General features: G+C 32.3%; 3 long non-coding RNA genes across 3 annotated transcripts; 1 reads left to right on the top strand and 2 right to left on the bottom strand.

Moving 5' to 3' along the window:
- The first annotated feature begins 8,837 nt into the window (after positions 1 to 8,837).
- LOC143051369 (uncharacterized) lies at positions 8,838 to 12,067 on the top strand. The gene is made up of 3 exons (XR_012970729.1): positions 8,838 to 8,968; positions 10,695 to 10,795; positions 12,026 to 12,067. It is a non-coding gene; the product is annotated as an uncharacterized LOC143051369 (long non-coding RNA).
- Positions 12,068 to 12,141: 74 nt separating this feature from the next.
- LOC143051367 (uncharacterized) lies at positions 12,142 to 13,422 on the bottom strand. Its single transcript, XR_012970728.1, has 3 exons — positions 13,245 to 13,422; positions 12,724 to 12,817; positions 12,142 to 12,174 (listed from the first exon to the last, which is right to left on the bottom strand). It is a non-coding gene; the product is annotated as an uncharacterized LOC143051367 (long non-coding RNA).
- Positions 13,423 to 14,583: 1,161 nt separating this feature from the next.
- LOC143051366 (uncharacterized) lies at positions 14,584 to 15,972 on the bottom strand. Its single transcript, XR_012970727.1, has 3 exons — positions 15,797 to 15,972; positions 15,276 to 15,369; positions 14,584 to 14,725 (listed from the first exon to the last, which is right to left on the bottom strand). It is a non-coding gene; the product is annotated as an uncharacterized LOC143051366 (long non-coding RNA).
- Positions 15,973 to 26,418: the final 10,446 nt, after the last annotated feature.

Here is a 26,418-nt window from a genome sequence, read left to right as displayed (position 1 = left end):
CCTTTTGTGTGGCCAGCGTCGAAAGCGAGACATAGTGATCCGTCGGTTCGTTATTTTTACGGTTTGGTCTGTTGTGCCAAATTTGTTACACATCAATAACCTTTTCGAATCTTTGTAGAATTGTTTTCCTTTTTTTTTTCTATTATTACGTTTTATATATTGAAATATTTGGGGGGTTTTTTTCTATTGAAATTAAGGTTTAAACTACGGTTATTTTTTTAAGACAGAAGAAATTGTCAAACCTCTAGTGGGAGATATTATGGACATAATTGTGCAAATCGTGATACAAGCATGAAATTTGGTATAAAGGTTGTCTAAATGATACTTAGAAAAAATCCGCTGCTGGCCAGAAAAAAAGATCAATTTTCAAGATGGCCACCATACATTTTGGAAATAGCGTCATTACAAATTGGCAATAATTATTTAATCATTTGAAAGGTGTGTTATATGTAAAATCCAATGTTAGAATTGATAAAAAGTAAATGACAATTCCTAAATAACGACTAGACAATACATTAATGAAACTAAAGGTGACTTCCGGTTTCAAAATGCCGGCAAAAAAGTCAAAAATTTCAGATTTTATACTTTCAAGCAACTTCACAAGGGATGTAAATCCTTGAAAGATGTGATATAGTATAATCCAATGTAAGTTATGATAAAACGTTAAAAACAGTTCGTAAGTACGACAAAACAACACATAAATGAACAAAATAGTGATTTCCGGTTCCAAAATTGAGGCAAATACGTAAAAAATATTTTTATAAATTCCATCAAGTTAACAAGTGATAACACTCTTTGTTAAGTTTACATGCCAATTTTGGTTTGACAGACAGGTTGCTTATCTTATAATTATCTGACAGTTGCCTATACAACAACCCGTACAAGGAAGGTCAGAACGGTAGCATTTACAGTTACCAACAGAGCTGGATTTTTGCCTCCGCATTTCAAAAGTTCCTGACACGAGGATGCAACGGCAGTCACAGAAGTCCATTTCGGTTTCCAACTGTCATTGATTCTTTCTTTCATCAAACCCCAGTATTCATGACTTGGTACATGTACCTGTCGAATACATGAATCAGGCTGAGCCCAAACAACTCCACCTTGATTTACTTCTTTTTTATGTGCTCTTGAAAAGAACCTCTTGTAGACGGAATTGCATCACAATGCCGCTGCTTCCTGGCAAACAATTCACATTGTCCCTCGCTTCATACTTAAGCCAACAAAAACGTCCTTTACATCTGAAAAACCTTCCATTGTCAACAAGCTGACCTCTTCCCTGCCCTACGACAATTCGACAAAGTGTCACATCCACTGAATGCATGGACGAAAGGATAGCAGCTACACAAGGACCAAACGCACTTGATATGTCACGTACAGGAAGCCACCAAAATTCTTTATTCCTTTCATAACCTATCCACAATGTGTTCTACCTAGTTTTGCGATTGCTGTTATTCTTGATACTATAACATCTGTGTCAGTACTACCTAAAATTACATTTTACAACACTTTTCATAATCATGCCAAACATGGACAAACATTAGTGTATCTGCTTCAGGGGCGGATCCAGCCATTTTAAAAAGGGGGGTTCCTAACCCAGGACAAAGGGGGGGGGGGGGTTCCAATTACATGTCCCCATTCAAATGCATTGATCGTCCAAAAAAAGGGGGGGTTCCAACCCCGGAACCCCCCCTCTGGATCCGCGCCTGTGCTTCTTCGTGATTACAAGGGATAGATAGGAAGTATCCATATTGAAATTGCAATTAATATTTTCACCATGAGTAACATACACATATTTATAAGTCTCTTAAGAAGCAATTTTGTCAGCAAGAAACTGGAACAATGTCGTTTCGTTGTCATCTTCACATAGAAAACTACTCCAAACCCTTGGTGTTCTACCAGAACCAACACGTTTCCATCTGACACAAAAACCTTGCCTTTGTCTTGTCACAGCCTTTAAATTGTTCATTTAGTAAACATCAAATACAATGTTTACCCTTGAATACTTATCAATGCAAGATTTTATGTAGGGCAGTATGACATCATTTGCATAATCATCAAACATGTTTGCCCAACTTTGTGACCTAGAATTAACCATTGCTGCCCAACCAACGATAAATGCGTCCGAATTTGGATCAGAAAATCGCAGAATGTTTCAAGTAAACCCATTTGCAGCAATTTAATACCACTATTTCAAGAAACATCCTGAGATAAAGACGGAGGAAAAGTTTGGTTTTTATGGATAAAGAAATATTCCAAGTAAAACTGTCTACTGTGACAAGAAATGAAAAGTCTACAAAAGATACCGCAAACACCTTGAAAGGTTCTCTAGCTTTGTCTTTGACAAAGACGTTTCCAGTTTTATTTTGCGGCAAAAATAAGCAGTTGTAATTTTTATTTTGGTCATAAAAAGCAGGTTAGCCTTCATTTGCATTGCTTCAAAAGATCTTCGTATTGTTTTGACCAAAATTTTTCGTATTTATTTACATATCTTACATGTTCAACAATTTCCTAAATGGAGTGGTTTTTTTACAAATCTGACGACTCTTCTAGAAATGAATTTGCAAACTAGTTCATCACTTTACAAAGTCTTTAAAATTGTTTAAAGAGATCGATTTGTGTTTTCGCAGAGTCTTCATTAGGTCTTTCATCTGTTATCGAATGACCCAAACCACAAGATTTTACAAAATTCATCTTCTAGTATACTGACCCCTGGTCCAGCTACCATCCATTTGTCTAAATTTGATCTTCGGTTAATCCTATGGCACCAACATCGCCCTTCACAATTGCATTATTCTGTTTTTGTGCCTGATCAATTTTTTTATTTGAAAAAAAAAATACTGGTCTTACGTACAGTGAAATTATCATTTTCAAATTCCATTGCCACCTGTGGCTAATGTTCGGGAAGTGAGTCATATCTTAGTGATGGTCCGAAACGATCGAGCATAATTTATAAGATCAAGACCTAAAACAATACTCTATCATGCTTTATATGGACTGTTTGTAAAGTACGAACTCTCACTCATGAAATGACCATAATACCAAAATCAGAAAAAGTTTTTAATTTATAATTGAACGCCAGGAATGAAACTATGGTCGAGATGACTCTATACACCAGTCTTTTAAATCATTATACGTCACAGAGTCATGAGATAATAGACCAGTTTCACATAAGCTACTAATCAACGCCGATCTCGAAATCTTATGCGCGTTTGAGTTTAAATCTCGCGACAATTAACGATATCATACGTGACAGGGGGCTACTGATATTTAGCAACACAATAATACATCAACCGATTGTTAAACAACATCTCTGTCTCTCGTGATGTATGCTGGAGATTATTTATTTTGAAGATATTAATAATCGTTTATTTTATATATTTAGAATAAATAGTTTTACCGTCTATACCATGTATACAGAGAATAACATAAATTCAAAATAAAAAGATGTGGTATGATTGCAAACGAGACAACTATACACCAGAAGCAAATGACAGATGAAAGCAACCATATGTCACCATACAGCCCTCGACAATGAGAAAATCTGTACCGAATAGTACTCTCTAAATGGTCTCGACACAAAACAATTCAAACGAGAAAATAAGTCATCTTGTTGCTGTAAAGAGTTCATAACAGTTGTGTTTATGAGTAAAATGGTTTTAACACAGTATAATCTTGTAACTGCTTTCTTTTGCTTATAATTACTGCGCTATGTACATTGCTGTATGTGAGTTTGATTTTTCGTGAAAAGAGAAAAATATTTTGATAAAGAGAAAACAGCCTAAACATCAGAAATTCATTTAATTTCAGTTCTGTTCCAGTTTTTCTTAAATTTTTACATTTCTTCACATGCATGTAGAGGACTGTAAAGGGTTACGACCTACATATAGGTTTAGTATCATAGACTCGAACTTTTAATTTTCTTTAAAAAATATACAGGTTACTGTTATGGTGACTTTTGCGTGAAATTTCATGGATACAAGGACAAGATACCGGCACTACTAAATTATCGAAATTTCCAATAATGGTAGTATCGGAGTATGATATATAATGTTTAACGAAAATTGATAGAATTTTTCCTTACATACTCAAGATTGTCAAAGATGTAGTACATAATTATTGTGATGTGCTAACAATATGAAAAACACAATGATAGGTCACCGAGTTTGTTTTCAAGCTATACGCTGTGAAAATATGAAGCATTTTGTATGGATTAAACAGAGGCGATCAGAGGCATTCATTGGCAATCATTGGCACTCATACCACATCTGCTTATTTGTATGTACATTTGTTTCAAATATGTCTGTGTCAATGATGTTTTAGACGGCCATGATATAAATGAAGCGAGATATAAGGCAGTTTTAAAATACGTATCAGAAATACAGGTTCATCTTCAATTTTCAAAGATCAGACTATAATACAATGCATTCAATATCATTTTAATTTCTAAGCTATGTTCATGATCGATTTCGTCTTAGCAGAGGTTCAGTGCCAGCGAGGCGAGTAATTTTCTACATATTGTCAGCTTTATCATTTTTCGTGCCATTAAAAGTAATTGAATATCCTGTATTTACAACGAGCGATATATGCCTTAAATTAAGATCAAATGCTGCATGACCCCCTCCTAAATTATTAAAATATTCCCAGCGGCATTAACCACACTGGCCATGATATCTCAGTGTTAATAAGGTACCAGGGTTAACATTTCAAACATTTGTATTAAGGGATGACCAATTGATTTTCAGGAGGGGTCAGGGGGGGTGTAGAAAAATAATATTCTTAGACTAATTTCCTAATAAATAATTATGACCTAGGCAGGATGGAAAAGAATGATCTGCAACACAAAATACAGGAAATAATTGTGTACAAAAGTTGAATAAATTATCAAATGGTCGCCCTTTTTCAGTAACTGTATATGCAGAAAAGGGTACGTTTTTATCAGTTTTCACCTGGTGAGATTATACAAGGTGAAACGAGGATTCCACATGGCCAAGGTGTTAATTTATCTTAATTGCCTTCTTAATTTATGACCTAATACTATGTATATGAAGTGAGCTCCGCTTATTTATCTAATTTATTCTTCCCGTTTGGTGAACGATCTCAGCGTGAATTCGTGACATTTAAAGGTACAATTAATATAAAGCCAGGCGGCATTTCAGCTCGTATATTACTGCAATAAACAACACAGCAGTAGTCCGTTTTAAAATCTTTTAATGTGTCAATTGTTAATAATTAAAGTTGTCTGGTCAATATAAATTTTACATTTTGATTCAAATGAGGCTCATGTTGTTAGAAATTAATGTCAACGCAAAAACTCAATCAGATGCTTGTTTTTCCAAGTCTTTATGGTCACTGCTTACAACCGTTAGCCCCCAGTTGATAAACTCTCGAGAATTATCGCGTGATTTCATAGTTTTGCTAATTAGATTAGACATGCGCAGTTAAATGTGAAACTGGTGTATTATACATTTTCAGTTTAGCTTTCATAATCCGAAATTAGCAGTTCAAGAAAAATACGTGCAGTTGTCTGATGCGCATGTCTAGTCCTAGGTACATTTGAATATACATACAAAGAATCTGCCGTTCTTGTGTTGCAATATTGGCTTCAGTAGGACAACATTTCCATCTCCTATCACGCAATATATCACCAAGAGTTTTTTTAACAAGTCATTTCAATGTGCAATCCACCAAACATGACGATAAACTTATCTTTTCCGTAAAAATCAGGCCATTCCCATTAATTTGCTTAGGCATTTCAAAAAGTGGCTGATCTGCAGTTACAATTGATGTTTCTTCGGGATTCACCACATTTTCGCCTTATCCATCGAATACCTGAGAATTGCCTGGGTGTGCTTACAAATCGCTCTTAATGTCTATGAATAGTTTGCACATGCGCAAAAGTGATAAAACATGTGTATCATAACCTTGAAAAATGTTATTAAACCAACGCATAATATTATTAGAAATCCCAAAACACTAAATATATGGTAACTAGTTCAAATGTTTTTGAAAGAATTTTGTAACATTTTCGCGCATGCGCAAATACTGGATATGTCAAATATTCATTTTTGATAATTATGTGATGTAAGGAAGATAGCCGCCAAACCTTATAACTGGTTTTTACTAAAAGAAGGTCAAAAATTTTTCCAGAAAAATCAGTTTTTTTCAAACTGAAGAAAACAACCATTTTAGAAAATGGACGTGGCCATCTTGAAAAAAATATTTTTTTTAATGGCCAGCAGTTATTTCTTAAAGATTATATAATAATGATGCTTTGTGGTAATTTTCATGCTTGTATCATCATTTGCACAATTCCCTCGATTTTGCTTGCTAATATCTTCCACTACTCTATGGAATTGGACAAAGGCTCCTTCGTGATAAATTTTGTTCAAATAAACAATGTCCATAACAAATCATTGACTTTTTTGTTTTGTTTGATTTTACTCAGAAATAGACTTATGAATGTTTTCAGTTAACATTAGAAACAAACTGGGATCAAAGGATTCAAGAATAAAGATTACTTTCTCAGGCCTTTAAATTAACTCATCATAGATACCAGGACTAAATTTTGTATATACGCCAGACGCGCGTTTCGTCTACAAAAGACTCATAAGTGACGCTCGAATCCAAAAAAGTTTAAAAGGTTAAATAAAGTCATAGTTGAAGAGCATCGAGGACCAAAATTCCTAAAAGTTTTGCCCAGTACAGCTAAGGTAATTGATGCCTGAGGTAGAAAAGCCTTAGTAATTCAAAAATTCAAAATAAAAGAGTGTTTTATGATTGAAAGACACTATCTATTATATTTAAAAAAAAAATCAGTTCTTTATCATTTTGCTTTTATATAAACGTGTTTTTGTGCAGCTAAGGTAAATCGGGTATTTTTCTGAGCCTCAATTTTGGTCATATTAAAATATCATAAAATACAGTGTTATGAATTGTATTGTTAAAATTTCAGAAAAAAATATAATAAGGACATATTATTGAATTTGAAAAGGAGACTTAAAGTGTTCTTTGGTTTTTGTTTTAAACATGTTGAATAAGGCCTGTGACCCAATATTTTTGTCTTGATATTTTGGAAGTAATAATTTCATGCAATTTTGAAATGTTTCCCTAAATAATGGAATAATAAATTTTCGTTTATTTAATCCATTTAAAAATATTGTGATTTCGTTTATTTCAATGTACTATAACGAAAAAGCAAAGCTTGAACACTTATGTTTCATCTTGAAATGTAAAAGTACATTGACTCACGGTTTTGTCAGAAGTTTTAGAATAATCTATCGTCGAACATTTTAGAAATCTCAGCTACTTTAACTTTTACAGACAGTTGAGTGATAATTTGTAAGACACCAGAAACGTAGCATTTGTGAAATGATATGGACATTAGACCGTTGGTTTTCCCGTTTGAATGGTTTTACACTAGTTATTTTGTCGCCCTTTATAGCTTGTTGTTCGGTGTGAGCCAATGCTCCGTGTTGAAGGCCGTACATTGACCTATAATGGTTTACTTTTTTAAATTGTTATTTGGATGGAGAGTTGTCGCATTGGCACTCACACCACATCTTCCTATATCTATAAGATATCTCCATTTTGTGATAGGTAAATAGGCTTAGTGTTTCGATGACATGTACAGCAGCAATCGCAGGTGCACATACATGGGATCTTTAGGATTGTTTTAAATGTTGATTAAATACGAACATGGGACGTTGTGTTGTATAGATAAATGAGACGTTAAATTAACAACAAAATGACCAAATCACAGCTATAAGGCTTCAAACAGTCTTCAACAAAGGCTATAAATATGATTCGCATCGCCCAAATCCATTAACATGACAAGAGTTGTAAATGTATACAACAGAAACGTTCACACAACTGCCATCAACAGTGACGAACAGAAATAAAAAATGTTTATCTAACAAATCAATAATGTAGAACCAACATTAATAAGCATATGAAATTTAGAAACATATTTTATTAGACAGCTTCTTCTTCATTATCATTACATTCAAAATTTTCTGAAAACCCGTTGATAAAATGTTGTGACTATATTGAATTCTATCTCAAGCAAATATAAGCCGGCTCCTAGATTAGCGCACCCTCTGCATAATTCAGATCAAGTTTGGTTTAAATCATCTAGTGGTTTCAGAGAATTCCAATTAAAAGGAAAACTATACATCACCGACATACAGCCGGCTGATTCAAAACAGCAGCCAAACTTTAATTTTTGAAGAATTTTGAAATGATATAGATTTAATATACACCAAACAACCATGATACCAAATCAGAACAGCAATTAAAGCTCAGTTTCTTTGATTTTTGTATGCTTTTGCTGGATATTCACTGATTCTTTTGTCATAGATGGATACCTTTATCAATTGTGTTTCAATTATTTCATTATAAGGAGATTTGGGATGATGAATATGTGAACTAGACTGCAACCGAGACAATTTTATCTGACAACTCAATATTCTCCAAATAGCAAAACATATGGAATTTTCATATTATATATACAACCACCGAAAGGTTTTCTGACTGCGGACCGACCTCCGTATAGTACTACCTGTTTCTGCTCTTTGGTCGGGTTTGCTGTCTGTTTGACACATTCGCTATTTTTATTCTCAATTTTACAATTTACGAAAGCCAATTTACGAGGGCACATCATACAAATGGATAACAACTGTCAATTTCCTGACTCGGTACTTAATGTTATATCATAATAAGAAAAAAAGATTTGATTTTTCCACAATCTGTAAAAAATTGGGTTGTAAGTCGGCACAATCACGTATTTTCGATGAATTTTAAACACGTTATCAACCCAGGTAAAACTATTTTAGTATTATGAAACAAACAAAGTATTGGCGGGAACATTAATATGTAAAATTATGCACACCCGTTTAAGGTTGTTTAAAGGAAAATCATTTGGATGATGCTATTAGGCATGTGAAGTTCAAACAATTTTGCTCAAAATAAGGTTAGTTTACAATCAACTTACTGGCATGCAACGCCTAAGATAGTAAGGGGGCAATATGTTGTGTAGTCTATGTGTCCGTCTGCATGTATTTCATATTTGGTTTAATTAAGGTAGACAAAATATTTTTTTCACATAGTATTACGTGAAGTAGTCAAATCTACTGCATCATGTGAACATTTTGATAAATAGGAACATGATTTTGTGTTAGTGCGATTCTGGTATGGTTTTTAAAAGACACATAATTATATAAAAATATGGAGATGTGGTATGATTTCCTTCAACACAAGATGAAGGGGGTGAAAATTCTGTATTTGTACATGATCAAATAAAACGGACTAACTATGCAATACATATTATTTTTAAAAAGCTATGGGAAGAGAAAGAATTTCTTTAATCAGAGAAAGATTGTTTATTTCAATTTTGCAAGGCCAATTTTAAGAACGCATTTGCGAAATCAATGATATTTCATTCATTCTTACGAAAACCCCAAGATTTCAACCATTACCTACTATCATTACAGTCAATCTGCACGTAAAATATATTGCTTTGTATGTTTACTAAGTTTTAAATGTGAACGACCAAAAAAAAATGTATAGTTTATCTGTATTTAACGTAAAAATACTCCGTATACGGAAACATTGTTGTTATATTAAATATTGCATGTGGTTAGTCCATTAACGTCTACAATGGTCTATAAATACTTCTATTTTTATGTTTTTATATATACTAATGAACCTCAATTTTCCAATATAAATTGCACATAAAATAGAAACGGATGATTCATATAGACAATTGTTATCCAGTGTTTCTATTTATAAAACATCTTATCGAAGTTTGTAACAGATAGTTGTGTAATAGTTAATCGTTAGGTTAAGTGTTTGCTAAAATATCTTTAACCTTGCATTAAATGTAAAAAGTAAATTTATTTTAAACCTTCTCAAGGTAGATTAACTATATACCGCCATCTTGGATTGTATACACAATCGGTCGAGTTCTTTGCCTTAGTCTGCAAATGTTTAGACACACTTGCAATGAATGTGTATGAATGATAATTGATATATAGAAAAATTAATGATTTGTTGCATTATCCAAAAATTTTAAACAAAAACCATATTTTTTAGTTTTAGAATAATTTTTTCAACTATTTCATTTTAAGGGAGGTAACTCTGATAGTAAAAATTGTATACTGAAATGATAGGGATTACCAAATTGTATTCATAGCCAGAAAACGAGTTCGGTGACATCCTTCTCTTTTTATTTGTTTAAAGCATTTGAGAAAACCTTTATTCTCATATTTTATTTCCAAATTTTATTTCACATATTTTTCACAAATATGTGTTTTTTCATTAACAATCTATGCAAGTTTTATCCGACTTTTAGCTTGCAAAATAGCGCGGTGACTCAAATGTTTTATTAAGTATTAGAAAATTCTGTCTTAAGAAGTATATACCTATGATCCACCTTAAATTGACAGAAATAGCTTTGCGCGGGTAAAGAAATATGGTCACATGTTATCTCAGACACGTCCTTTTGAATTTCGTTCGTACAATTCACTGGGAATGTAAAGTTAATTGCTGTCTGTGGGTTATATACTCAACATCTTTTAGACGTTCTGCATACTCCTTTTACTGATGAAATCCGAGAAACTGCCTTTTTTGAATTAATACATAATTTCTTCCAAAACGTACATTAAATTATGATTCTTACAATATAATTATCGTTTTAGTTTACAAGTTTGCAGTATATGAGCTCATACACCAACCTGGGATTACTGTTTTATAGTGATGTCGAAAAACAGACAAAATTCTACAGGTTCTAGGATAGAAGGTAATATATGCTCGTTCGAACAATTTTTTTATATCAAAAAGCAAGACTTACGACTGATATGATATACACACCAAAGCCAACAGTTTCTTTTCAGTTTCTGGAAACAAAAAAGTTTACCAAAAAATTAATTACAAGTCAATTGAGAAAATAAAAGATTCTACATGTTCTATACATCAAACTCTGAGTCTCACTGTGTATACAAATATATACACAAGAGAATGTAAAGATTTGGAAATTAATACACTTGCAATCTAAAAGATATAAGGATATAAATTCTAAAAACCTTATACATTATCGCGCAAAAGAAAACGTAATAATTACAAAATTGTGTATTGTAGCACAACATTTGAAACCAAGAATTTTAAACGTCCTTTTCAGTTTTATTTGTTTTTGCCTTCTGAAAATTACTGTGTCCACACATTATTACAAGGTCACCTGGTAGTAAGTGCCGAACCCAGTGACATAAATGAAGCTGTTGGAATGTCACATGGATTGGAAAATATATGAACATTGGCATTAACAGAGTTAAAATGTTACTACTGTGTTGTAGTCCGATACTGTTACACTAAACTATATCATATGTCGTCTGTACGTGGAACTGACTGCCTTGATTACTTGATTGTTGGTTGCCTAATGTTGCAACCTTGATGGATAAGTGTTGAGTATACTAGAGCGGGTTCGTAATAACAAAATTAAACTTATTTTTTGCTCATTCGTTGTTGGTGTAAATAAAATAGTCAGTTACAGTAACAAACATCGATGTTCACTTTATCGTTATAGTTTTTTTTCTTTCGTAAAATTTACTCTTTGACAAGGAATGTAGCTGTCAAGATTGGATTAATAAATATATTTATTGATTTTAGTCTTTTTAGTTTAGCATTCAAAACAGGATGACACAACGCAATATTATTACATGCGTTATCAACATTTATTATCCAGCGTGTTCGGATCGCCTAGAAACTCTTGGTCATTTACAAGTTTGTATCATAAAAAATCAATTGGGTTTTTAATAAATGTTCACATTGTCTCTGCTATAAATGAATACAATGTCGTGATTTGTATCTACCTGAGTACATCGTTAAAATGTATTTTTAAAAACAGATGAGTTTATGTTGCATACTTGGACAGTATCATCCAAAGTTACTACTTTGAGCGTTAATGTCATAGATTCTGAACAATATGGGATGTTCAGAGTTATATACCGGTAATTCATTTGTAACAATATTACAGATGAGACGAAAAGCAACACCGACAGAGACAATTTTACTGAAGGAATTTATTAATATTATGTAGTAGGTGGTTTTCTATGCGTTAATGAATAACACCAACAAGAGCTAAAGGTTCAGATGCTTTATTGTACCAGTATGTAAATAACAAGTCTGAAATAGCAATACAACATATGTAAATAACAAGCTATTTCATATAACATAAATATATATACGTTAACGAATATCACAGGTTATATAATACAGAAATATAATAAATAATACCTTTGCCTGTTATTAACTAAGTAGCAAGTAAAATGTATTGCAAGTAGAGAATGTTCAATGTTTACATACAACGAAATAGACATCGGGTGTCACGTGTACTTTTACAATAGCTTGACCTTTATCTATACACTAAATTGAAATGTGTTATGTATTTTACGTGTATCTGTGTATTTGTATTAAATACTGGTTTACCTTACAAACGGTATATAATAAATGTTACATCTACATTTATTAATAATAACTTCATTAAAATATATAATACGTATAATAATTAACTACATAATATCATACAACAATCATAAAGTTGCAAATATAATAATCATAAAGACTTATGATGTCAATATTATCGATTCATTTAAAGCTCCAAATTAACGGGAGGTAATTCATGTTTACAATACAATATAAACAAAGCTAAACTATAAATAAATATACTCTTACCACTTGTGGAGTGAGTTGTACTACTGATAAGGTTAACGGCACATCATATACACATCACAATCATGTGTTCTACATAATTACATTACATGGAGTCCTGAAACCAAAATACGAACATAAATACTCGGACTCTTAATTATAAAAATATACAATGTAACAAATATTCTTTACTCATTCATATTTGTACTTGATAAAAACTATTTACTACAAAACTATTACTTTATATAAATGGAAACACTTTTCCGTCTTTTACTTAATAAGCCGCCATTTATAAAATATAGACTATTCATGACAATAATCAAATAGTAATGTACGCAAATTAACAATACAATTCTACCGTGGCAAATAAACCGTAGATTATAAAATCATATACTTCTAGCTTAATAAAATACTATCATGTACATCTTGTGTACTTGTGTTACATACATGCGATACGAGAAGAACGTTACAAAACAAAATAGAAAGTTTACTAGAATATCATTTACGTGAAAGATACAAATAATGTTAATAAAGAAGTAACTTACAGTATTCTATAATAATGTTGTCCAAAATATATAAGGTTTACAGGTAAACTATATATGGTCAATATAATCAGACCATAAATTCAATGGACTGTCATGGCTATCGTCCCGTGGAAAAGTACAGGTACAAAACAAAGGAAATTAAACTTGACCGCGAAATATTAACAGCCAATCAAATACAACGATCTAAGTAAATCCCTAATGAATATTCATAGCAAATAACGTGAATATTACTATACATAAAAGTAAGGTTTGCAAGTCATAATTTAAACTGAATATACAATATTCAAAATATGTAATTAAGCTTTATAATAACTATAGTAATTAAATAGATGATTTTTACAATATATAAAATGATCATAAAAATCACTCTACTACATTCTCCCTCAGAGCATTCTCCCCGCTGTAGGAAAATGACTTCCACGTCATTCCGGTCTGTTTCCCCCTTCACTGAAGGTTGACGTCCTCGGCAAGCCATTAACCAGTTCGCATGATGTCGAGTATGGTTCTTGACAACTCAATCTCTAAGCCTTTAAATCTTCCTTTTCTTGCTTCAGACTCCAACCAGTGAATCCTCATTAACCAATCAGGCTGTTGGATAGTAGTAGCCTGCTTGGATACAACATAGTCCTCCAGGTATTTCGGTGGTTTTCTTTCTCTCTGAGGTCTAGTTGCTACTGGTGGGTCTCGTGGTGGTGTCGGTAATATACGTCTTCTTCTTTGTTGTTGTTCCGGAGCTATTGTGGGTTCGTCTGCCTCTCCTAGTGATAAGTCTGTTGGCGCACTCTCATTTCGATCAATAGAAGTGTTTTCTTCAATAGTCTGAGCAGTCGCTTCTTCAGGTTCCGCATCACTCACAGGGTTTGGTTCTGCAGCTGTAATAATGTCCACAGGAAGAGCGTCCTCTCCTAAACCAGTTCCCTGCTGATCACTTCTCTCAGCTCCATCATGGCCGTCACCAGTGAAACCAAGAGTTCCTTCTTCTTGTAGGTCCACAACTTGTACATCACTGTTAGTGTTGTCCTGTGTTTCCTGATCAAGTATCCAATATCCATACTCCTGCTCCGACTCCTCATCTGATACTTCATCAGTGGTCCTGTTCTCACTGTTCCCTTCAGATTTCGTCGGTTCCTCGGGCTGCTTCTTTTTTCTTTGCCTGGGCGCAGGACGTTTCTTTTCTTTATCAATAATATCTTTGGGCAGATCTCCAATAGGCAAGAACAGATTTCTATGTAGAGTCCTCTTTCTTCCTTCTTTATTCTCTGGTAATAAAACCATCTGAACCTTAGAAAGTCTTCTAGTTATTAATTTATACCGGAAGAGACCCCTTTCACATCTGGATCTCCACAAAAATTGGTATGTGCCATCAACCCAACGAAACGTGGGCGCCATTTGTAGTAGGTGGTTTTCTATGCGTTAATGAATAACACCAACAAGAGCTAAAGGTTCTGATGCTTTATTGTACCAGTATGTAAATAACAAGTCTGAAATAGCAATACAACATATGTAAATAACAAGCTATTTCATATAACATAAATATATATACGTTTACGAATATCACAGGTTATATAATATAGAAATATAATAAATAATACCTTTGACTGTTATTAACTAAGTAGCAAGTAAAATGTATTGCAAGTAGAGAATGTTCAATGTTTACATACAACGAAATAGACATCGGGTGTCACGTGTACTTTTACAATAGCTTGACCTTTATCTATACACTAAATTGAAATGTGTTATGTATTTCACGTGTATCTGTGTATTTGTATTAAATACTGGTTTACCTTACAAACGGTATATAATAAATGTTACATCTACATTTATTAATAATGACTTCATTAAAATATATAATACGTATAATAATTAACTACATAAATATCATACAACAATCATAAAGTTGCAAATATAATAATCATAAAGACTTATGATGTCAATATTATCGATTCATTAAAAGCTCCAAATTAACGGGAGGTAATTCATGTTTACAATACAATATAAACAAAGCTAAACTATAAATAAATATACTCTTACCACTTGTGGAGTGAGTTGTACTACTGATAAGGTTAACGGCACATCATATACACATCACAATCATGTGTTCTACATAATTACATTACATGGAGTCCTGAAACCAAAATACGAACATAAATACTCGGACTCTTAATTATAAAAATATACAATGTAACAAATATTCTTTACTCATTCATATTTGTACTTGATAAAAACTATTTACTACAAAACTATTACTTTATATAAATGGAAACACTTTTCCGTCTTTTACTTAATAAGCCGCCATTTATAAAATATAGACTATTCATGACAATAATCAAATAGTAATGTACGCAAATTAACAATACAATTCTACCGTGGCAAATAAACCGTAGATTATAAAATCATATACTTCTAGCTTAATAAAATACTATCATGTACATCTTGTGTACTTGTGTTACATACATGCGATACGAGAAGAACGTTACAAAACAAAATAGAAAGTTTACTAGAATATCATTTACGTGAAAGATACAAATAATGTTAATAAAGAAGTAACTTACAGTATTCTATAATAATGTTGTCCAAAATATATAAGGTTTACAGGTAAACTATATATGGTCAATATAATCAGACCATAAATTCAATGGACTGTCATGGCTATCGTCCCGTGGAAAAGTACAGGTACAAAACAAAGGAAATTAAACTTGACCGCGAAATATTAACAGCCAATCAAATACAACGATCTAAGTAAATCCCTAATGAATATTCATAGCAAATAACGTGAATATTACTATACATAAAAGTAAGGTTTGCAAGTCATAATTTAAACTGAATATACAATATTCAAAATATGTAATTAAGCTTTATAATAACTATAGTAATTAAATAGATGATTTTTACAATATATAAAATGATCATAAAAATCACTCTACTACAATTATATGATTGTTATTTTCATAGTAAACAGGGAAACTTACAAGTGCATACGTTTTTGCATTTTATACTAATTGGGCCACCAAAAATCGCATTGTATTTCATATCTAAGGTGAATTATTCCCTAACTTTCTCTTAGTAACGCACTGGTTGGACTTAACCAAAGACTTTATAAAAGTACTATTTGCTACCTATCCTTGGCATTTAGAAGCAAGAGCAAATACTGACTGGCTAGTAGTCAGCATAATGTGATTCAATCACTTCAGATCATGATACAATAGTTTGATTAGAAATCGAATACGAGAAACGCTTATTAGACAAAAGTTGTAACACACGGTCGAATGTTGTCAATACTGTTCAATGTTTTGAGGGATGAATGGTTTCATTTGATTAAAAATGACTTAATCAGGGTTACATGTTATTTTAATATTCAAAGTTTTCAGGGATAAATGTTTTAAATAAACTCATCATAGATATCAGGATTGAAATTTTATATTTTCGCCAGTTGCGCGTTTCGTCTACATAAAAATATTAGTGACGCTCGAATAAAAGAGTGTTAAAACGACAAAAAAAAAGTGCGAAGTTGAAGAATCTTAAAGTTTTTGCCAAATACAGCTATGGTAATTAATTTTCTTTTAGATCTTACAAACTTATGATGAGATATAATTCTAAATACTTTAGTTAAGACAAGTTCAGTAAATGTCGCTTTTTTAACTTTGTAGATCGTGTGTTATGCGAAGATGAAGTACTTGCTCAATCTCTTGGCGACATCGAACTAGATTTATCAATTGACAAAGGTTATACTTTTATATCTATTCATTTTCCTGCTATATCAGCAGACAACGATTTTTTTGGTTTATTGTACATGTTGTAGGAAACCGTAGAATTGAACATTTTTTTTCTATTTTTATATCTGTAGATGTAATATGTCGTTCTTCAATGTGAGGAAGAGGTTAAAACATCGCGACAAATAAATGTATATATTGGTAAGAAATCGTGTAAGAAATACGACTCAATCATATGGCTTGTATAGTTAGTGTTTTATTTTGATAGTATTTACTGCACGCACCTAAAATTCCTTATTTAAATGTTAGTAAGACTGTTCAGGTTTGAGTATCCAAATATAAAAATAAGGTGCCAAAACTTACTTTATTCGTTTGTCTCATTTACGTAAAATGATATGTGGACTATGCGTAGTTATACGGTCAGTCTTGCACAATAAAGCCAGAATTTTTAAAAAATTAATGTGTGCTATTTTTTAAAAAAATGTAACAAATGAAAATGAGATACATACGCAAAATTATTTCATGGTTTTTTTTCTCGAAATTTGAGAAAAATTTTAAATGCCATAAGGGCCCTTTTCCTTCTACAAAATCGATGCATTACAATGATTTTAGCACAAATAATAAACAGTTTAAACAGAAGAAACAGTTTGAAGAGTAACATCTTTGAATATTATGAATGTTTCAGAGAACCATTTAGTTTAAAGATAACACCAATACTTTGTTCATTATAAAAAGGACCAACATTGTAAATCTAAGAGTAAAAAAACAAGACAAACAATAGTATGCACAAAACACAACATAGAAATTAACCAACACAAACCAAACCGAAGACATGATGTTATCTCATGTGCCACTTATGTGTCATGAGTCGTGTTGGTCATGTTAGTACAAACACGATACCGTAATAAGTTTAATTTGACAGACCAAAGTTTGTAACAACTCTGTGATGAGCCCGTAGTGACCAAAATACTTTTCTAGTTGCAGTCTACCGGGACGTTAAGCAAACAACAATTAATCCTTCACAAAAAGTCTTTAAAAGTCAATACAAAATCAAAAGAAAAAAAAAGTAGATATGTTAAATAGGAAACATCTCAGGATGCAAATTCTGACAAAACTCTTGATACTGATTCAAGTGAATGATTGTTTATTGCTTAAAGTTCGGTGACCAATATTTAATGTATTGTTAGGACGTTAATAAATGTAATGGTCTTTAGTTATATGAAAAAAGTCTGATTATTTGTATTTTGCAGTCGATGAAATCAATTCAAAGGACCATAATGAAAAAACCATGCATGACATTTTAGACCGAAGAACAATATTTGGTTTAAAAATCAAACACAAATTACGCATACCAAGTAAAAGAGGTAAAACACCGTTACATGTTATCATTTTGTCTTTGTATTTAGAGATAAATGGTTTAAATTAATGTTTAAAGTATGATCAAAAGATCGAATATCGAATACCTTTTTTTCTAATGACAAGGCCGTGAGGGTTATTTGGGTTAGAATTAGAAAAATATATATGAATAGAATAACTTGAAACTAACATCTAATAAAGAAACTTTGTTTTAACAATGGGTGAGATTGGTTTACATCAGTTCAGACACATTAAGTACATGTCGATGTTTCAAATTTGCAGTTAGTGTAACACGTCTGGACGAAGACTGGGAATCTCTTAGAGAACTAGATGTACCTATTGATCATGGAAAAGGTAATGAAACATTATATATATATATACTTATACAGTATACTTACAACATGCCACTGTATGCATGTACTACAAAGACAACGATTCGTAGTACGATTTATTATAAGAGTTTAATTTGAATAACTATTACAGTATTAAAAAGATCGTTTTCAGCTTGAGGAAGCAAAACAATTCGACAAATATACATTTGTTCTTTGCCGAGGCCGTTTGTTTTCTCGTTTGAATCAGGCCGTTGGTTTTCGCGTTTGAATCTTTTGACATTTGTCATTTCGGGGCCCTTTGTAGATGACTTAGACGTTAAGCACGATATTGCGTCTCAAATGGTAACGTCAATTTCTTACGTTTTACGGCGATTAATGATTATTTGGGATAAGTTTTTTTTTATTTCGCTTGTAATTTTTGATTTGCATATCAATATGGATACTTCTTAATGATTAGTTGTACTGAATATGCATGAAATATTTCCCACTGAAAGTAACGTAAGCAACAAACAACAAAATATATCGTATTTGGGTAATGCATAAATCTATATGAAATGAGAAGATATATACGGTATGATGAGTGCCAATGAGACAACTCTCTACCAGAGACCAATTGGCATAAAACGTAATAAAATGCAGTTTCCCCATTTAGATCCGAAATGGAGGAAGATATATCTTTTTCTACTATAAAAAGTTTGTCTTGAATTACAAGTTAAACGGGTCTTGCTTATAAAATTCAATTTACTAATAGCGTTACAATTAGATTAAGAAATGAAACGATTGTCAGAAATAAAAGGTTAATTATAATGCATCTCATATATTTACAAGCTTTGTGTGATGTGGAGAGGTATATAGCCAATGGCACGCTTTAGGCCCAATTTCATTTTCACAAGTTCTTAGATATGAATCTTATTGCAGAGAAATAGAAAAAGATCGAAGTTTTACGCTTCCCAAATTTGAAAATTTGAAAAAGAGGATTTTTTATCCTCTAATGATACTAACTTTTTCACAACTTAAGAACCTTATCTAAACGAACAACCCCAGTCAACGGATTTTTTTTTACACTTTGTGGTCTTATTGACAGTATCTGACCATCAAGAAAATTCTGTCTGAGGAAAAATACAGATGATCCACCATAAATAGCGTACCCCGAATAGACAACGTTGAAAACGTATGAAAATCGTCCAGTGGACAAACTTGCAAGACATTTCATTTCTTTGAAAACGAAGTCGTTTTGACTACGCAAATTATTAAAAACTATGTAGCTGTTTTGCAAAGTTAAAGCACAATTACGGAAAAGCACTATGTAGCATGCAACTAATCTAATTTTTCAATGAATAGTGTTGCAAATGCCAATTTATTTGTAAAAAGCGGCAAAATCCGACATTGGACATCTTGCAAGACATTTGCCAGAAGCCGTTGCATTTTAATATGAAGTGTGAGTGCTGCAAAAATTCGATTCTGTTATGGTCTATGTATGAACTTTTGTGAGCATAATTTACACAAACGAAATATCGTATAATCTTATATTTTAAAACCTATAAATTTTGATAACTTAACATTTTCCAAAATCTGACCATAATGACCACTATTTGTTTTTACCAAAAAATAGCGTTGATCGTTACAGGAACGCATATTCAGTAATATTGTAATACTTTATATATAAAGCATATCATTCATTCGAATTTTCGTGGATATAACACTGTTTTGAAGAACACAAACTCCCTTCTAAAGTTATTATGCGTATAGTCTGTTACGTCTGACACGCATATTTTTGACGTTTTGTCAATACGTTGTCCTTATTTTAGACTATAGTAAAGTATGATAAAATAATTTGCACTTTTTTTCGAAATAGTATTTACCTGTCTAGTCTATGGATATAAGTTTTATATATTTTAACTGTTATGATTTTATAGAAAAGCTGTTTATTAGTGTGGACTTGTTGAATACATGTATTGACGCAATAACGTGCGTAACGTCTAAGCGGTATGTATAGGTTTTGCTCATTGTTGAAGGCCGTACGGTGACCTATAGTTATTTATAATGTCTGTGCCATTTGGTTCTTGTGAAGAGTAATCTCATTGGCAATCAAACCACATCTTCTTTCTATATTTGGTTGGAAAGAAAATTCAAGTATATTGCCTGTACAGTAATAGTATATGCTGCATGATCTGGCGAGTATCCTGTTTCCCTCTTTTCAATACAAATGAAACGTTTTATCTTTACAGACATAACACGACGGATACTTGCATACGTATAGTTTCATTTACATAAAATGGAATGTTGGTTATGAGTTTATATGCATCTAACAGCATACATGTATGCAATGAATATATACAGACAAGTAAAAATATTCATATGTCACTTTCAGAGATAAAAATTGGTATTTTATGAAACTAGACATCTTACATGAGAGAATACACATTATGTACCTTATAAAAATATAAACTAAACTAATAGTTACGTAAAACATATTACATAAACAAATAACATTTTAGTTTAGTTTCCAACAGCAATAACCTCTGAACCAGAGGCCTGGGAAGGTAGAACTTAGTTATTCTAAAGGAGATTGTCTGTTACACTCATACGACAGAATTAAAAAAATAAAAGTATTGTATACGGGGCCATAAAAATAAATATAATATCTCAAATTGAAGTACATACACCAAAATATTTCAAACAGTTCTTACACTTATTTTCTAAGAAAACTGCACCCAATACATTATATAAGATCAAAGAAACCGTAGTCTGTATAAAAAATAATTATAGCAATTTGTATTCTGTTTGAATAAAAATCATATATGTCCGGTTTTTTCGTATTCAATTACTGTACCATTGCTTTTGCTAATCACCACCAGGGACATATATACACAATGAATATGTGTATATATGTCTCTGTCACCACTCATGATAAATATTATGCATTGGCGTAGGAGCCCAGGCATAATTATGTACTCTTTTGGGATATTTTTTCATTGTAAATAGAAAATGAAACTGAATTAGGACAATGACTTAAAGATTATTGAAAGTTTTTTTTATTTTTTTATTTATTTTATTTTGATTTATTTATTATTATTTTTTGGGGGGAATGGGTTGCTTGCAACTTAAGAAATTACTCCCTCTCATTTTTCAGTATTGAGTCTACTCCCTCACCCCTGGTATGTTTACTAGAATATAGGACTGTAATTTTACTGTGCTACCAGTAAACAGAGGAGTAACGAGTTACAATGTACGATAGATGGAATTTACTAAGATTGGTAATACTTGCAATTTTAAACTTTTTGTTTTATTTTATAGAAATTAAGGAGATATCTGTAGCAAGCATTACTGACGACAACATGAATATGAGACCATGGCCTGTTGTTCTAGAGCCGCCACCGCCGCCAGATCCACCGAATCCGTATTAATATTGATAAATGTGTTCTTAATAAAATATAAGTACTGTTATTTACTTGTATATAGTCGCAACTTATTTCGATAAGTATTCAGCATTTTGTCATGCCGCATCAAAATTCGTGAGACATAGCGATTTCACTTTCCGTCCGTATCAGCATTATCAACACTCACTTAGGTCTCGTCTGTATTTTCAGGTTTTTTTAAAACATTTTCTAAACATCACACAATTTTATGAAACTTGAACAGAAGCTTTTTCATGATGGAGAAAACAACGAGCAACGTTTCGATTTTTATTTTTTGTACGTTTTCCTAACTTTCCGTATTTTCCAAAAATGAATTTATATTTTTTTCATTACAAACCAACATATATCACAGCATTTTGCTGTTAACTTTTACAGACAGGCCTGGAATTAACTATGTACATGAAAAACGCAACATTCATGAAATGACCCGAAACTCAGAAAAGCTCTGTTTGATTCTAATTAATGTTTGAATTATCCTTTTTTTTTGTTACTTATTACAAATCAGTATGTAGAATTCAATAATTTGTATTTCTCTCCGTTTAATTTTGCTTGTTTAAACAATTTCAAAGGAAATTAACCATGTAAACAGTCGTCATTGTGCAGTTTCTTATTTCTTCTTAGAATGATTCATTCTACAAGTGTATACAAGTGAGAGGTTTAGCTAGCTATAAAACCAGTTTTTATCCAAAATTGTATACATAGAAAATGCCTGTACCAAGTCAGGAATGTTTTGTCTGTTATTGTGTATATATATATGCCGACTCTAAATAAAATTTACTTACTTACTTATTGCAGGTATTGTTCATTCGTTTGATGTGTTTGAGCTTTTGATTTTTCAATTTGATTAGGGACTATTTTTGTGATTTTAATTTTCCATCTTTCAGGAAATAAACTGCATAGCCAACGCACTACGAAGATGAAAATTTTGAACGATTGAAGCGGCGACATGCTTATTTTTATGTCATCGCATTCGATTGATACACAAACATTAAAGTGTGTAAAAAAAGTCCGTTTAGGGTTTCCCTGAAGATTATTGATCAGTTTCTTCATATATAAATGCCATAATGTTTAGTTTACCTGCTAAATACAAAGGTTTTATTAAGTCTGTAAAGATTGATTTCGGAACCAAACATTCACACATCTTTCATAGAGCTATGAATTATATTACATATTTTATATTTTTAAAATTGATGATACGTACAAGAGAGGAGTTTTTTGGTTACATAATTATTAACTTAAATCGTAAAGAATCACTATCTTTAGAAAAATAATTTGACGAAAATCTATCCTTTTAACTCAAGGTAAGGCATTTTCCAAAAATAAATGAAAAAAAAGATAATAGAAATAAGGACATAAGATAGTTGATACCTTTATCTTTTTATCCTTGACACGTGGATGAAAACTTAGTGCACCTGATATTTAATCTCGTAAGTACATGCACTAAATCCTAGGTAGCATGTTTAAGTTAAATCGCTGGCCAAGGCAAGACGTATTGAAAGAAAGTAACAAACACCATATATCTTTCTGATAGTGATTTTCAAACTAGACACAATTTACGTCATTTGCATGGTCTATAGTTGTTTCTTTGTCTATCATACTATACATATTTATACATTTTCAGATTTTTACATAAAAGAGAAGTTATATTATTCATGTTATTGCAGCTATCAATTATTTACAGACATTAAAATTTAGAAAGACCAAGTGAGCTTTTCTCATCACTTGGCGTCCGTCGTCCGTCGTCGTCGTCCATCGTCGTTAACTTTTACAAAATTCTAAAAAAAAATAACCAAACTTGGCCACAATCATCATTGACGTATCTAGTTTAAAAGTGTGTCCTGTGACCCGGCCAACCAACCAAAATGTAGGTTTGGAGTTATATCTCTGAAAAGCATTTAGACCAAAGCTGACATGGGGGTAAAATTGTTTTTCAGGTCAGGATCTATCTGCCCTGAAATTTTCAGATGAATCAGATAACCCGTTGTTAGGTTGCTGCCCCTGCATTGGTAATTTTAAGGAAATTTTGCCGTTTTTGTTTATTATCTTGAATATTTATTTAGTATAGATACATGTAGAGATAAACTGTAAACAGCAATAATGTTCAGAAAAATAAGATCTACAAATAAGTCAACATTTTAACAAAATATTTTCAAATGTAACTTCTGGGACAAGTTCATTATAAATAAAGATAATTATAAGCAGCAAGAATGCTCTAGTTAATATGTGTCATTATCAAACTAGTAGCAGCCACTTCAAACAACATTTCACTGCAGAAAAGACTAGACTAACCGAACACCATTTTATCAAAAACTTCATCAATTTAAAGAATAACTATTGCAAAGTTGGTCGAGCGGGTTATGGATGGAAAGAAATTTTACAGACCAAAGAGTGAATCAAATTTGCATTTAAGTAGATATTTGGCATTGCAACAGGTCAACTGGTGAAAAAGTCAACAGAAACCACTAACACCAAACAATGACACGAAAGGCGACGAAAATACAAATACATTTTGTAAGTGTATATTCATATTGTAATGTTTCGGCTCCTATGATGAAGGTTGGCGTTCGTTAAAACGATTGACCCCGCTGCATTTGTTTGCGCCTGTCCTAAGCCAGGTACCCGTTCAGTGGTTGGTTTTGATGTGGTGTTTAAGTGTTACTCGTGTCAGATGAGGCCTTTTATAGCTGACTGATATGCAGTATGGGCTTCGCTATTTATTCTGTAGGCCGTACGGTGACCTTTGGTTAATTTCTGTGGCATTTGGTCTATTTTTGAGAGTGGTCTCATTGGCAATTATACCACATGTCCTTTTTAAATAGACCTTGGTTTTCCTGTTTTAATAGTTTTACAATAGTCATTGTGGGGCTCTTTATAGCTTGCTGTTTGGTGTGAGCCAAGGCTCCTTGATGAAGACCGTACTTTGATCTTTAATTGTTAACTTTTTATACTTTAAGACTTGGATGATGGCGATTTTTCTTATTTGCACTCATACCTAATCTTCTTATATATATTCACAAAAAGCCACCCATCTTTTAAACCTCTCCCCTCCTCCTGGAGTAATTATTCCAAAATCGATCTCAGCTTTCCCTTTGTTGTATGGAATTTTATAGAGATCCGTACTCTTTAACCACAAGTTATTTTATGTCTGGAAACTATAAAAGTGCTTGTTTTTGGCCCCTTTTTTGTCTGCATGTTTGAGGCAATTACTACCATACTCAATCACAGCCTTTCCTTTGCATGCTTTAATTGTGATAAGGAACCTTGTGGTACGAATTTAGAGAGATCCATACATGATGTGTTTCTATTTTCTCGTCAAATCATTGGTTTTCCTGTTTGAATGGTAATTTTTGGGGCCACTTATAGCTTGCTGTTCTGGGCCAGTGAGCCAAGGCACCATGTTGAAGACCGTACTTTGACCTACATATATTGGTTCACATATTTAAAATTGTGACTTGGATGGAGGGTTGTCTCATCGGCACTCATACCACATCTTCTTATATTTACTTACACACAATTTATTGTCCATAAACTACAACCAGGTGTTCCGCAGGGCGCAGCTTTATACGACCGAAAAAGTCGAACCCTGAACAGTTGGGGCAAGTATGGACACAACATTGAAGCTTGATACAGCTCTGAATTTGGATTGTGATAAATTTTTGACATAATATGAGTTTCTGACACAATGCAATATTGTGCAATTAAAAATTTCTTCTCCAAACTTTTCAAAAATTTGGAATTTGAAAAATTTGGAAAAAAAAAATTGAAGACTACTACCAACCCCCTTTTTTTGCAATAAGTCCCAAACTCTTTATGCCTTATTTACAAGTAGTGTAAGGGAGGTAAATCAGAACCTACCAAACATTGTATGTTAACTGTTTTAGAATTACCTCCCTTACACTGCTTTTGAATTGTCTTAATTGTCCATTGACCAGGGAAAAAAAACTTGTGTCCCCCCTTTTTTTACCCTAATTCCCCTTTTTTTTTTACCCTTATTCCAAAAAATTTTGAGCCATCACTAACCATCCCTTAATGGTATGGAAACTTGTTGTATAATTTCATAGAGATTCATCCACTTAAACAAGTTATTGTTTGAAAACTATAAAAATGCATATTTTGGCTCCCCTTTTTGGCCTTTAATTCCTAAACTATTGGGACCATAACCCACAAAATCTCAACCTTCCTTTAGTGGTATTGAACCTTCTGGTAAAAATTTATAGAGATCCATTCACTAAATCTAAAGTAATCATTTTCGGAAAACCTTGTTTTTCCTCTCTTTTAGCCCCTAATTTGCCTTTTTTAGCCCCTTAATTCCAAAACGTTTTGAGGCACAACACCCCCCCCCCCCCAAGTCATTACT

The sequence above is a fragment of the Mytilus galloprovincialis genome, chromosome 11 (genome assembly GCF_965363235.1).
Source record: "Mytilus galloprovincialis chromosome 11, xbMytGall1.hap1.1, whole genome shotgun sequence".
Taxonomy (NCBI): Eukaryota; Metazoa; Mollusca; class Bivalvia; order Mytilida; family Mytilidae; genus Mytilus; species Mytilus galloprovincialis.
This window is presented reverse-complemented; position numbering and strand designations above follow the sequence as displayed.